A 13,359-nucleotide genomic window follows, 5' to 3' on the forward strand; every position below is an offset into this window, starting at 1 on the left:
TTTTAAGGTATTTTAGGGGAGGTAAAAGTTTTTTGCCTTTTTTTTTTTTTTGTCTTTTAGGGCCGCACCTGCGGCATATGGAGGTTCCCAGCCTAGGGATTGATAGGAGCTGTAGCCGCCGGCCACAGCCACAGCCATAGCCACAGCCACAGCCACAGCCACGCGGGAGCTGATTGAATCTGTGACCTACACCACAGCTCATGGCAACACTGGATCCTTAACCCACTGAACGAGACCAGGGATCAAAAGAGCCACCTCATGTTTCCTAGTTGGATTCATTTCTTCTGCACCATAATGGGAACTCAAGAGTTTTTATTATTCATGGATGCAGATTTTTATCAAAAGTTTTTTTGTACCTATTGAGATAATCACATGATTTATTTTATCTGTTACTGTAGTGAATTTGAACATTGACTTTAAATTCAAAACCAATCTTACATATCTAGAATAAACCCAGTTTTTTAAAATCTGTCACTGGACTAGATACGTCATTTTTTAGCATTTTTTGCATGTGTGTTCATAAGACAGAGTGGCCTGTAACTTTTTTCCTTGTTATGTCATTGTCAAGTTTGGGTATCAAGGTTATGTGGGTCTCATAAAAATACTTCTTTTGCTAGTGTCTGGAAAAGTCTGTTTGAGACTGATGTTATTACTTCTTTAAATGTTTGGTTGAACTCAAACATTCAAAGTGAAGCATCTAGGGTGGGAAAGACTTTAATTATAGGTTCAACATTCCTTTAACAAATGTAGATTTAAGTACTATTTCTTATTGTGTCCATTTACGTACATTGAAGTTTGGTCCATATTTAAATTTTCAATATTATTGGCATAAAATTATTCACACAGACATCTTATTATCTTTTCAATGATTCTTTTTATTCCTGAAATTGTTTATTTGCTCTCTCTCTCTTTCATTTCTTTATCAGACTGGCCAGGTGTTTGTCTAAACAGCCCTTTTCTTTACTTTCTTTTTTTAAAGATAGAAATTTTAGATCAGGTAAACCTCACTGTATGTTTATTTTCTGTTTCATTAAGCGTCTACTTTGTTCTTTTTTTTTTTTTTTCCAGGGCCCTACCTACAGTGTATGAAAGTTCCCAGACTAGGGGTGGAACTGGAGCTGCAGCTGCCAGCCTATGCCACAGCTTGCAGAAACACCAGATCCTGAACCCACTGAGCGAGGCCAGGGATTGAACCATCATCCTCAAGACTATGTTGGGTTCTTTACTCGCTGAGCCATAACAGGAATTCAGCTTCTACTTTTTTTTTTATTATTTACCTTCTCTGCTTTCTTTGCATTTTCTGTTATATTTCTAACTTCTTGAAATAGATACTTAGATGATTCATTTTCATTTTCTTTCCTACTTCTCTAATAGATGCATTTCAGACTATAAATCTCCCCTGAAGCATGGCTTTGGATGCAGGCTACAAGTTTTGATATGTCATATTTTCAATATGTTCAATTTAAAACATATTCAGATTCCTGCTGTGATTTTTTTATTTGATCCAATGGGTTAGTTAATAATGTATTATTAATTTTTTTTAATTGTGAAATTTTCACGAGTGTATTTTTATATTGGTATATTTATTAGCAGCTTCATTGCAGTGTGGTCTGAGAACATTCTCCACATTATTTCAGGTTTTTTTTCTTTTTTTTTTGTCTTTTTGCCATTTCTTGGGCCGCTCCTGCGGCATATGGAGGTTCCCAGGCTAGGGGTCTAATCGGAGCTGTAGCCATCAGCCTACGCCAGAGCCACAGCAACTCGGGATCCGAGCCACGTCTGCGACTACACCACAGCTCACGGCAACGCCGGATCATTAACCCACTGAGCGAGGCCAGGGATCGAACCCACAACCTCCTGGTTCCTAGTCGGATTTGCTAACCACTAAGCCATGATGGGAACTCCTATTTCAGTTTTTGATCTTTGTTAAGACCTCCTGGAGTTCCCTGGTAGTTGCAGCAAGTTAAGGATCTGGCTTTGTCACTGCGGCAATCTGGGTCGCTGCAGTGGGGCAGGTTTGATCCCCGGCCTGGGAACTTCCATATGCCACGGGCACAGCAAACAAAAAGACTTTCTTTATGGCTGAGTACATGATCAATTTTTTATAATGTTCTCTGTGTATTTGAAAACGTGCAGTGTGCAGACGCTGGGTACACTTTTGATCTGCATATATCAGTTATGTCTTGTTTACAGCCTCACGTTTTTACTATGTTTTGTTTGCTCCTTCTACTTATACCTTTTGTGAAGGACGTCTGTGCTGTACCATAGAATGCAGCACTCTGTAGTGCAGACGACCCTTCCTGTCCCATGCAGAGGTAGCCGGTACCCACAAGTACCAATCCTTTTGTCCCCCCACCCCGCCACCGCCAAAAGCTTAGCTATTCTAGGGATGGTTAGAAATCAGATGCATGAAATTCCACAATTTATTTTCCTGACTGATGTGTTTTATAGGCATCATGGCGTGAAGCAACACCCTGCCATCAAATAAAGAGACTTAACTAGAGCAAGTAAAACAAAACCCGAAATGCAGCGTTGCTGCACCAGAAGGCCTTTCAGATCCTGGCTGGTGTCCTAACTTGTTCTGAAGTGCATACGGAGGAGAGTTTGACAGGATGGGCAGGATGGGGGCACTGAGGCAAGCCTGCCTCTGAGAAAAGTAACTTGACAGGTGCTAATATTACAAATACTAATATTCCATTTGCAGTGCTGATTCGAAGATTAAATTAGGACTGGGCCCTGGGAAAGCACGACTGTGCTGGGATGCTCCTCCCACAGGGCTTTGGTGTGTCCAAGCTGAATGTTTTCAATGTCTCTTTCAATTGCTCTCCAAAGATTAATGAAAGTAACGCCATCTAATGTGATCAATGTCTCAAAAAAAAATCTCACCCTGGAATTCATAGAAGACCCTGACTTCCTATAGAAAGGCCTTCCAAAAACAAGGTAAGGAAAAGAAAATCATATCTAAGTATAAACATTGAAAGTTTAATTTTGACATTTTATTCAATAATGCATTTTGGTCAATGAATGTTTATTTAAAAAAAAAAAAAACCCATGCCCAGCAGCCTTCCTACTAAGGGTAGGAGATTATTACATACCTATTTAAAATATTGAACTAATGCAAATTAAGGTATAAATGTTGACGCTGTTACTTAGTACAGAGAGGGACCCAATATTTGACTCTTACTCTGTTCTCAGTAATATTTTCTGTTGTACCATCATTGATAAATCTGTCCTCTTTTTGGACTCAGTTTTCAAATCATTGTAAAAGAAGGGAAATAAACTACTTACCTTAGGAGTTCCCTGGTGGCTCAGTGGCTTTAGGATCCAGTATTATCATTGCATCCTTGGCCTGGGAACTTCCGCATGCTGAGGGCAAAGCCAAAAAACAACAGCAAAAATAAATAAATAAATAAATAAATTTAAACAATTAAAAAACCTCCCAACTAAAAAAAAAAGTTTTAAATGAAGAAACATTAAAACAATTTACCTTATATGATTATTATGAAAATAAGGTGAAATCAAATAATCATGCTTTATAAGTATAAAGAATATGCAGCTATTAATTAGCAATATTATAAGAAGACAACTCAGTTCAATTCCAAAGTTTTTTCTTAAGCAATCTTTTTCCCCCCTTTTTTTATTCAAATATAGTTGGTTTACAATATTTTGTTAGCTTCAGATGTACAGTAGAGTGATTCAGTTATATATATATATATATATATATATATATATACACACTTAAGATTCTTTTTCCTTATAGATGACAAGATAATTGAGTATAGTTCCCTGTGCTATACAGTAGTTTCTCAGGTTTTCTTTTTTCTTTGAAGACTATCAAATAAATATGTATATACATGGATATGTATATATATTCTTATTAACTTGAAGTTGCTGTATAGATCTATGCATTAAAAAAAGTGGATGGGAATTTTACAATTAAAGCTAGAGATTTTTCTATTAACATACCAACCACTTTCTTTGTTTCCAAAACCCCAATTTTATCTTTATTATACCAGAATATAATTAGTGATTACTCAAGTGAACACATACAGAATCATATAAAAATAACAGGTGCAAGAACTCATAGTTGGAGTCATTAATTGCAGAGGCTCTGAGGATTTGGAACAGAAACCCCAGCTACCCGAGGAACAGGTGTTCCAGGTATCTGTATGGCTCATGTGGGTGCTTAGAATTGTTTGATGTGGGAGATGACAGCTTGTTTAAAGACGGGGCTGAGCGGGACAGCTGGCTGGAGGATTAGCGGCATGTGAGAGGTCAGAGACTGGAGAACAGAAAAGGTGTGATCAGAGCAGGGGTTGGGGCCAATTCAGGCAAAGCTGGGCTCTGTGCTCTGGGACTGGCCTTCTCCTTGAGTTTCTCACTCAGATCCCCTCTGCCTGCTGAACTGCAGAGGGTCCTGCTGCCCTGGCTCTTCTCACTGTTTAGGATCAGCTCATTGTTCCTAATGCCACCCAGTCTCAACCTCTATTTCTCTGCAGCCTTATCCTCTGCAACTATGTTACTTCATCACTTGTGTACTGTTCAGTGTGTGCTCCTGTGTATCAGAAGATAAGCATATAAGAGGAGGAACTGCCACCCCCAGCAGTTTCTGGGTCACTTTAGTAAACATGCATCAGGATGAGAGTTCCTGTCGTGTTTCAGCAGGTTAAGAACTCAACTAGTATCCATAAGGATGCAGGTTCCATCCCTGGCCTCGCTCACTGGGTTAAGGACCCAGTGTTGCTGTGAGCTGTGGCAGAGGGCACAGATGTGGCACGGATCCGGTGTTGCTGTGGCTGTGGTGTATGTAGGCTGGCAGTTGCAGCTCCAATTTGACCCCTAGCCTGGGGACTTCCATATGTTGCAGGTGCAACCCTAAAAAGAAAAAGAACTAACAGATGGATGGACAGATGGATGGACGGACGAATAAATACATTAATCTCCAACGTCCCCTTCAGCTGTACAATTTTCTTGCTTGATTATCTCTTCCCTCATTAGTTTCGTCCTCTATTCAGTCGAGGCCTCTGCTCTCGGTTTTTGACTTAGTACGTTAACCATGCAAATTCCCTTTAGCACATGAGTTGGCTAATATGGCCACCCTTTCACAGAACGAAATGACTTCGCCTAGTTCAAACTTCCTTTGTGATCTATTTCTTAGAGGATACAGGGATACCCATCTCTAACAATATAAAAAATTATAGTGCCTCCGATTATAAAACACTTAGAAATGCTGGATAAATTATACCAGACATACTTTTAAATGCATCGCTGAGTTTCAAGAAAGTGTAGGGAATGTTTAGGAGCTAAAGCTGAAAGGGAGCTAAACAGCAGGGCACAACAGAGGAGATACACAGGCAGTTGTCCTGGGGAGGGAGCGGAAGAGGGTGTTTATCCCGATACCCAAAGCCTGGCGTATCATATACACATGGAGGCAGGAGAAGGGGCTCAAGCACCACGGAAAGGGGCTCCAAGATCTCCATTCCAAGTGATGGAGAGAGAGGTGCCTGAGTGAATTCACCCTCTGAATGGAGGTGACAAGGAAGCTTGTTTACTTGTCTGGCTTCTTAGGGGGAAGTAGAAAGTCTCCTCCAATAATTCATGATCAAGACCTGCTCCTCAAGAACTCTGAGCAATTCACACAAGTCCACATCCCAGTTTTCACCCCTGCGGCATTTCACAGAGGCTACTGCAAAGCCTTGCTGAAGGACCACACCTGTAGTCCAGGGCTCACGGGATCCTCACTGACAAAGGCACATGGAATATCAATATCAATATCAATCCACTGTTTAAAAGTATAAGACATGTGAGCTACTACAGTGAGCAAGAGTCAGCGGACACTACAAATAGCATGACTGGATGCCCAAGAAATAAAGACATAAAAGGGAGGAAAAACTGCCAAGATGACAAAAATAAAGAAACAACACTGAGAAATGAAAAGCGTATTCGTTGACATTAAAAGCTTAGCAGGCAGTTTAGAAAGAGCTAAGTGAGCATTTATAAATTGGAAGGTAGGTATGACTATGTATCAGAGAGAGATTAAGATGAAAAACACAAAGACAAAGGGGAAAGGCCTTGAGGATAAGATAAAAATGTATCTCATATGAGTGCCAGAAAGAAAATATATAACAAATAAGGAGGAAGAAATATTGGGAGATATAATGACTAAGAATTTTCCAAAATTTATGAAACACGTTAAGTCATCAGATCCAGACTCTATGGGCCTAGGGATTATCAGACTAAGTGAAGTAAGTCAGACGGAGAAAGACAAATGTCCTATGATATGAGAAAGACAAATGTCCTATGATATCACTTAAATATGGAATCTAAAAAAAATGACACAAGGAGTTCCCATTGTGGCTCAGTGATAACAAACCCAACTAGTAACCGTGAGGATGTGTGTTCAATCCCTAGCTTCACTCAGTGGGTTAAGGATCCTGTGTTGCCGTGAGCTGTGGTGTAGGTCATAGACACGGCTTGGATCCCGTGTTTCTATGGCTGTGGTGTAGGCCGGCAGCTGCAGCTCCGATTCGACCCCTAGCCTGGAATCTTTCATATGCTGTGGGTGCAGCCCTAAAAAGCATAAAATAAATAAATAAACAAATAAATAAATAATTTTTAAAATTAAAAAATGATACAAATGAACGTATTTACAAACAGAAACAGACTCATGGACTCCAAAAACAAACTTACGGTTACCAAAGGGGAAAGAGGGGTGGGCACAGATAAAATAGGAGTTCAGAATTAGCAGATTCAAATCTCTCTATATAAAAGACATAAACAAAAAGGACCTACTGTATAGCCCAGGAAACTATATTCAATATCTTATAATAATAACCTATAATGGAAATGAGTCTGCAAATGAATATATATATCTATGTATAACTGAATCACTTTGCTATACACCTGAAACAAATTCAACATTGTAGGCCAATGATACTTCACTTAAAAAAAAAGACATCCTAATCAGAAGTAAAAGTAAATCCATTCATAAACACACTGTTGTGAACTGCAGAACAGTTAAAAAAAAAAAAAAAAAAAGATCTTACCAAGCAAAAGTCAGAGAGAAAAGTCATTTTACGCAATATGTGCCATGAAAAGGTTGATATAAGAATTCTCAACAGCAACACTCTAAGTCAGAAGACAGTGCACTCCTACCTACAAAGGGCTGAGACAGAGTCATCAACCTAAAATTCCATGCGTGACTAAACTACAGTCAAAATAATAATAATAGAGTGTACTCCTAGAAGACCTTACTATTTCAGAAAGAAAACAAATTGAACTCAGAAGAAGGAGTGACAAGACAAAGAAATCATTAGATATTGGAGTTCCCGTCGTGGCTCAGTGGTTAACAAATCTGACTAGGAACCATGAGGTTGCGGATTCGATCCCTGGCCTCGCTCAGTGGGTTAAGGATCCGGCGTTGCCGTGAGCTGTGGTGTGGGTCACAGATGCAGCTCGGATCCCAAGTTGCTGTGGCTCTGGTGTAGGCCGGTGGCTACAGCTCCAATTGGACCCCTGGCCTGGGAAGCTCCATATGCCGTGGGAGCAGCCCTAGAAAAGGCAAAAAGACCAAAAAAAAAAAAAAAAAAAATCACTACGTACTTAGATAATTCTAAATAGGCCTTGATGATACAAAGCAGCATAATAACTATGATTGATCTGTGGTTATAAAAATAGGATGGAGTTATGACAAGAGAGAGATTATTGGCTGAGAGATTATTGGCTAAAGTCTCCTGGGAGACAGAGACATTTCTTGGCCTTAGACGTTGAAAGTCACAAATGTGCCATCAGATTGTAACTATCATCACCAATAGAAATGAATGTATAGTTGTCAAGTCAATAGATGCCCTCACGAAGCTTCTGGTCAAGTACAGCTAACAAGGAATGTCACGGCACTAGAGCTGACGTTCTACCTGTTTTGTGAAAGGCCCTCTCCTCCAAAAGACCTAGGAGTTCCTTCCTCTCTGTCCTTGGGGATGAAGCACCTTTCCTTTAGAGCAGATTGTCATGTCCTGTGCCCCGGGGACATTTCCTGTGCCTTCCTCACCTCTGCCTCTCAGGACTGGCACCGGCAGGCACTCCTGTCCAGAGAATGAATGGATGCAACTCGCTCAAGGCCACACAGCTGCCAAGTGGTGATAAGAATGAAGGCTCAGATCTTTGCAGGCTCAGGCGTGTTTTGGAAGAAATTGTATCTGAAGAACATATTGTGTCCCATGAAAACAGTTGCTGCTGGATTAAAGCAAGGAGAAATCCCTCTGAGATCAAAAACCACATGGAGGCAGAGAAATTCACGTCGGTAACTATTGTCAATCTTCTGCTGGTAACTTTGCAGGGATGGAGCAGAGTCTTGGCACTGGCTCTCAGCGCGACTGGGTCTTCCCGGGAGAACTGGGTCACATCCATCCCATGGCAGCCTCTACAGGGGACAGAGAGGGTCCCTGCCCAAGAGCTTGTCGCTGCTGGGAATGAGGGCCCCCTAGTTAAAGGCAGTGCACCTCCATGCCCACCGGTGATCAGCTGAAGAGGGGGAAGATGAGAGCGCTGGGAGCTACCTGAGAATTTGCCCTTGGAAAGTTCTGCACTGAATGAGCCAGGAAGGAAAGGAACTGAGGGAAGAGGAGAAAGGGGGCTGAGACACTCAGAGGTAACGGAAGTTGCCCAGTACCTTTTCCACGATTCTGCCAGAGGGCACCCCTGTGAAGATCTTCAGCCTCAACACCCCACATTTTCAACTGGGAAATGCCACATCTGACCTTCCCCTGTCTCACAATGATATTAAAGGTTGGGCAGGAAATGAGGGATCTTTCTTTCTTTCTTTTTTTTTTTTTTTTTTGGCCACACCCAAGACTTGCAGACATTCCCTGGCCAGGGATTGAACCTGCGACACAGCAGTGATCATGCTGGATCCTTAGCCTGCTGAGCCTTCAGAGAACTCCCAGGAAGTGGGAGATCTTTTGAGATTCTCTGAAGGGCAAAAGACAACCACGTGAGAGGGAACCTCCCAGACGCATCGCTCTGTTATGCACGTGGTATACAGACTTTTCTCCTGCTCTTACTTATCAGTCAAGCCCCAAGGGAAGAAGACAGAGGAGAAAACTGGTCCCCAAGTCAGCTCCCTTCAAGAGGAGGATGGTAGTGGAGAGCCCTCAAGGGAAGGAACACGTGAGAGGGGGCATCTCCGGACAGGAGGAGAGGGCGGGGTCCACGTCCAACTGATTGACCACGGAGGTGGGAGCCATGCTATGTCCAGGTACCTGCCTTGTGCAAGAGATACAAGTTCTTTTCTTTTTTTTTTTTTTTTCTTTTTTAGAGCCACACCCGCAGCATATGGAGGTTCCCAGGCTAGCGGTCAAAACAGAGCTGTCACTGCCCGCATACACCACAGCCACAGCAACCTGATCTGAGCCTCGTCTGTGACCTGCACCACAGCTCATGGCAACACCAGATCCTTAACCCACTGAGCAAGGCCAGGGATCGAACCTGCGTCCTCATGGATCCTAGTCAGATTGTTTCCACTGCACCACGATGGGAACGCCACAAGGTCTTAAATACAGTGCAGGCCCCACTTAGACAAGACTTTCTCTCCATCACCTGCCTCCCAACTAGAGAACTAGCAGCCAGGAAACCCTCTGCTAGAATGATCAAGGAGGTTAGAGGGTGAGTGTGTGTGTGTGTGTGTGTGTGTGTGTGTGCATCAAGAACAGACTGGGTTCTTTGGGCCACAAGAATATGGGGCATTTCTGTCCCCCTGGAGTGACTGAAGTTACGGTTCTCCTGCATCCTCCAACTCTGAGGCGCAAGGGGAGGTCCTTTTTCATTGCTGGGTCTCCTTTGATGCTCTTCACAGCCTGTGGATCTTCACCAGGAAGGGACTTCATAACTGTCATCACATTTTCACCTCCTTGTGTCGGGGACAAAGTGGAGCCCCTACAGGTTCCCAAGGAGATTTCTTTCACAACTAGCAGTTCAGTCAAAGCCTTAACGTCTGCTCAAAGAAAGCAGAAGAAAGACCTGCCGAGACAATCTCTTCTGACTCCAGCTCCCTGGCACACTGAAGTCGGCGGAGCCCTGCCATCAGGGCTTCCTCTCTGAAGGCTTGCCGTCTCTACTTGTGCAAAATGCCTGGTCTCAGATGCACTTTCATCTGGGAATCCTTGCATTTTTCCAGGCACATTAGTGTAGTCATTTTTTTTTTGGGGGGGGGGGGTGGATATCTCCTTCCTCCCACATGGGTGTGAGGTGAGAAGAGTCCAGTTCACCCTTACACATTCCCTCAGGCTAGCCATCAGCCTTCGCCCAAGTGAGCATAAAGGAGCCCCTTGCAAACGTCACCTGCGGGACTGCTTTCATGTCTTCGTTGACAACAGATGCTCAGTATTAGGGAATCGACCACTGGGTTAATGAGAACTCAGACTTGCAGCCTCTCCTCAGCTCATAGAATAAACACTGTTTTCCTTTGACCTAATTACAAGATGTTCTGAAACACCATCATTTTGTAAAAGTAACCGAGACTACAAATTGCTTGGGAACCACACTGTGGGGACTCAAAAATGAGCCTGCAATTTGGAGAAAGTGTTTGCAACTCACCAACCAAATGCAGTCCGCGGGTCACAGCGGTGGTTACAGGGAGCGGGACTCTCTCTTTGCAGACACTGTTATTTCCTCCACCTTCCGCAAGGCCCCTATCTAAAAAAAGGTGAGAACAGAAACAGAATGTCTTTTCCTTTTATCAATAGATTTCTCTGTGGCCAGCTCCATGAAGCTGCTGGCCTCAGGGATATTCTAGATTTCTTTCCCGAAGCCCCACAACAGCTTTCTATGGTCATGATTAAATTCAAAAATTCAACAAACAAAAAGCCATCACACCATCACCGCCATTAAAAACAACAAAACTCAGAGACAAAAGTAATGTCCTTAGATTAACAACAAGGTCCTACTATATAGCACACAGAACTATATTCAATATCTTGTAATAAGCTATAATGAAAAAGAATCAAAAAAAGAATATAGATATGTGTAGATATATGTATAACTGAACCACTTAACTGTACATCTGAAAATAACATAGTATTATAAATCAACTACACTTCAACAAAGAAAAAAGAAAAAGTAACTTTAACTCAATGAGGCCTGATGACATAGTGGGTCAGATATATTGGGCTATGTTGAATTATGATTACAGAATTTTATTTGAATATTTAGCCTAAAAGAGCCTTGCCAAACCCGACCTGCACAGGTGCCCCTATACCCTATGGGAAAATATCTGGAATACGGAAAACAGAAAATGTTTGAAGTGGCCCATGAGATGCTGCTGAGACCCCCCCCATCCCCAACATTTAGGGTGGTGAGGGCTGTCCTTAAACACAAAATCTCCTGCTGAATATGCCTACAGACCCTTGACCAAAGGATCCCACACCCCTTATAGAAAATAGCAAAAGGCAGAGAGAACAACTGGAAATGTCATACACAGGTTGCTTTACCGGCTGGCATTCCAATGCCATCCCAGAGAGATTTTACAGAGTAGAAATTCCTGTAAGTGCTCTTTGGAGGTGTCCTGCGCGCTGCCACCACTAGAGGGCAGCGCAGACTGCTTCCGTGTCAAGCGCAGTCTCCAGAGCAGAAGCGGAAAGAGGTGTAAAGGGCTGAGCGCGGCGCCCTCCCGCACACCTCGGACTCACTCTCCATGTGTTAACTCGCATCGCACTGTAGGAGTCACCACTAAAGGCGAGGGGCGGCCAGGTGGCCAGGCAAGAACTACCTGAACTGCTTTTGAAATTTAGTATTTCATTGGGAAAAAAAAGATTCTTGCCTTTGATAACTTTCATTCATTAACAGCCCTTTCTATGTCCTGAGACTGCTGGCCCCATGCAAGCGTCTCTTGGTCACTTCCTGCTGCATGTCTGCCGAGGAAGCAGAGGAGTGAGTTAATCAGAAGACTACAGCGTCCTCAATGCAGTGTGAGCCCGGGGGAGGGGGATGAAAGCCAGATTGGGCTGGGCGAGCACTTAGCAACATAGAATTCTTGAAGCATCTGGGAGACTGACAAGCCTTCCTTTTGCTACCACTCACCTCCTCTCATTATTAGTAACACATTGCTTAATTTTATCACGTTATTTTGTCTTCGTTTGTTTTTTTTTTAAATGGGAATTAGTCTGGATTCTAAAACACAGGTACAGAGTCTGTACTAATTAAATACAATCAAGTTGAAAGGGGATATAAATTACAGTTTTTCTTTTTTCAAACAGACAACAGTAAAATACTAGTCAGCACACTATACACAAAAATCATGAACAGCAGCTTTTCCTTAAAATCTCCCATATCTTACTCATTTACTGATGCTAAGAACTGAAAGGAAAAAGGTACAGCCGACTGTACACACTCTTTCCCACTCCCACAACACATGAATTGCTGTACAAGTGGACCAACTGGACAGGCATCTACACAAGAGGTACATAAAGTACTTTTGTAACAACTTCTGCATGCACAATCCTTCCAAGTCTCCATCAGTAAGAGATTTTTACAAGTGATGACACCGACAGCCGTGTCATCTGTGTTCAATTATGTCTTGCAAACATGGTCAAGTGGGCGCCCATGAACTTTACAGCTCATTCCATCTCTTCAGTATTTTCCAGAATTTAAGTAAAATAACAAGAGCAAAACCACACTACCACAAAACCTACCAACCCCAAACAAAACCACAAAGAGACGAAAATCAACACCACCCCACCCCCTGCCTGACCCAACTCTTGGTAATGTCCTTGTCTTTTCTTACAGTAATACTGCTCTCTGCATTCCGCCTGCCTGGCTGGGCTGGACCAAGGGACAAGAGATGCTGGGGTCAGAGCCCCAGTCATTGTCAATGGCTATAAATGCCACGTCAAGTCAGCAGGTGGCGGACCAGCTGGAAGACCAAAGAACGGAGCTGAGATTTTTCAGTGTGCTTATGAAACAGAGGACAGAGAATGGCAGTGTGTGGCCAAGGGGGCGTATGGCACCAAACTTGCAGTCAAACATGTATGTACACATAAAACAAGGGTGGACAGCAAAAATGTTCAGTCTTGTGTAAGTTCTTATAAAGAACGGCATTCTGTAACCTTTTCCACAAAGAGGGCTTTGCAACCTCCTCCTTAGGCAATACAATCTTTTTCATCTGCTCATGTTCTGAGTGATCACCCAGGTTGCTTTGTAACAATGTCCAGTACGTTATGATTTTCTACAAACCGCTTTCATCTACATTTTAGTGTGCAGTCTCTCAGTCTTGTCTGTCTCCAGACATGCTATAGATACACATTTCATATACATTATATTATTTATTAAAAAAATTAGAGCATGGACTCCAGATTCTGAGAACTGATT

The 13,359-nt window shown here is 42.5% G+C and overlaps 1 long non-coding RNA gene across 1 annotated transcript in view; it reads right to left on the minus strand.

Annotated features, from left to right (window-relative positions):
- The window catches only part of LOC146401493 (uncharacterized), a 125,759-nt gene that overhangs the window by 45,653 nt on the left and 66,747 nt on the right, over nucleotides 1–13,359 (minus strand). The window contains exon 2 of the long non-coding RNA XR_014809184.1: nucleotides 10,591–10,689. This is a non-coding gene — a long non-coding RNA (uncharacterized LOC146401493). The remainder of the gene's footprint in view (nucleotides 1–10,590; nucleotides 10,690–13,359) is intronic.

The sequence above is a fragment of the Sus scrofa genome, chromosome 7 (genome assembly GCF_054392235.1).
Source record: "Sus scrofa isolate SSC_HxYL_T2T_F1_AM1 chromosome 7, Sscrofa_HxYL_maternal_Yorkshire_Landrace_v2.0, whole genome shotgun sequence".
NCBI lineage: Eukaryota > Metazoa > Chordata > Mammalia > Artiodactyla > Suidae > Sus > Sus scrofa.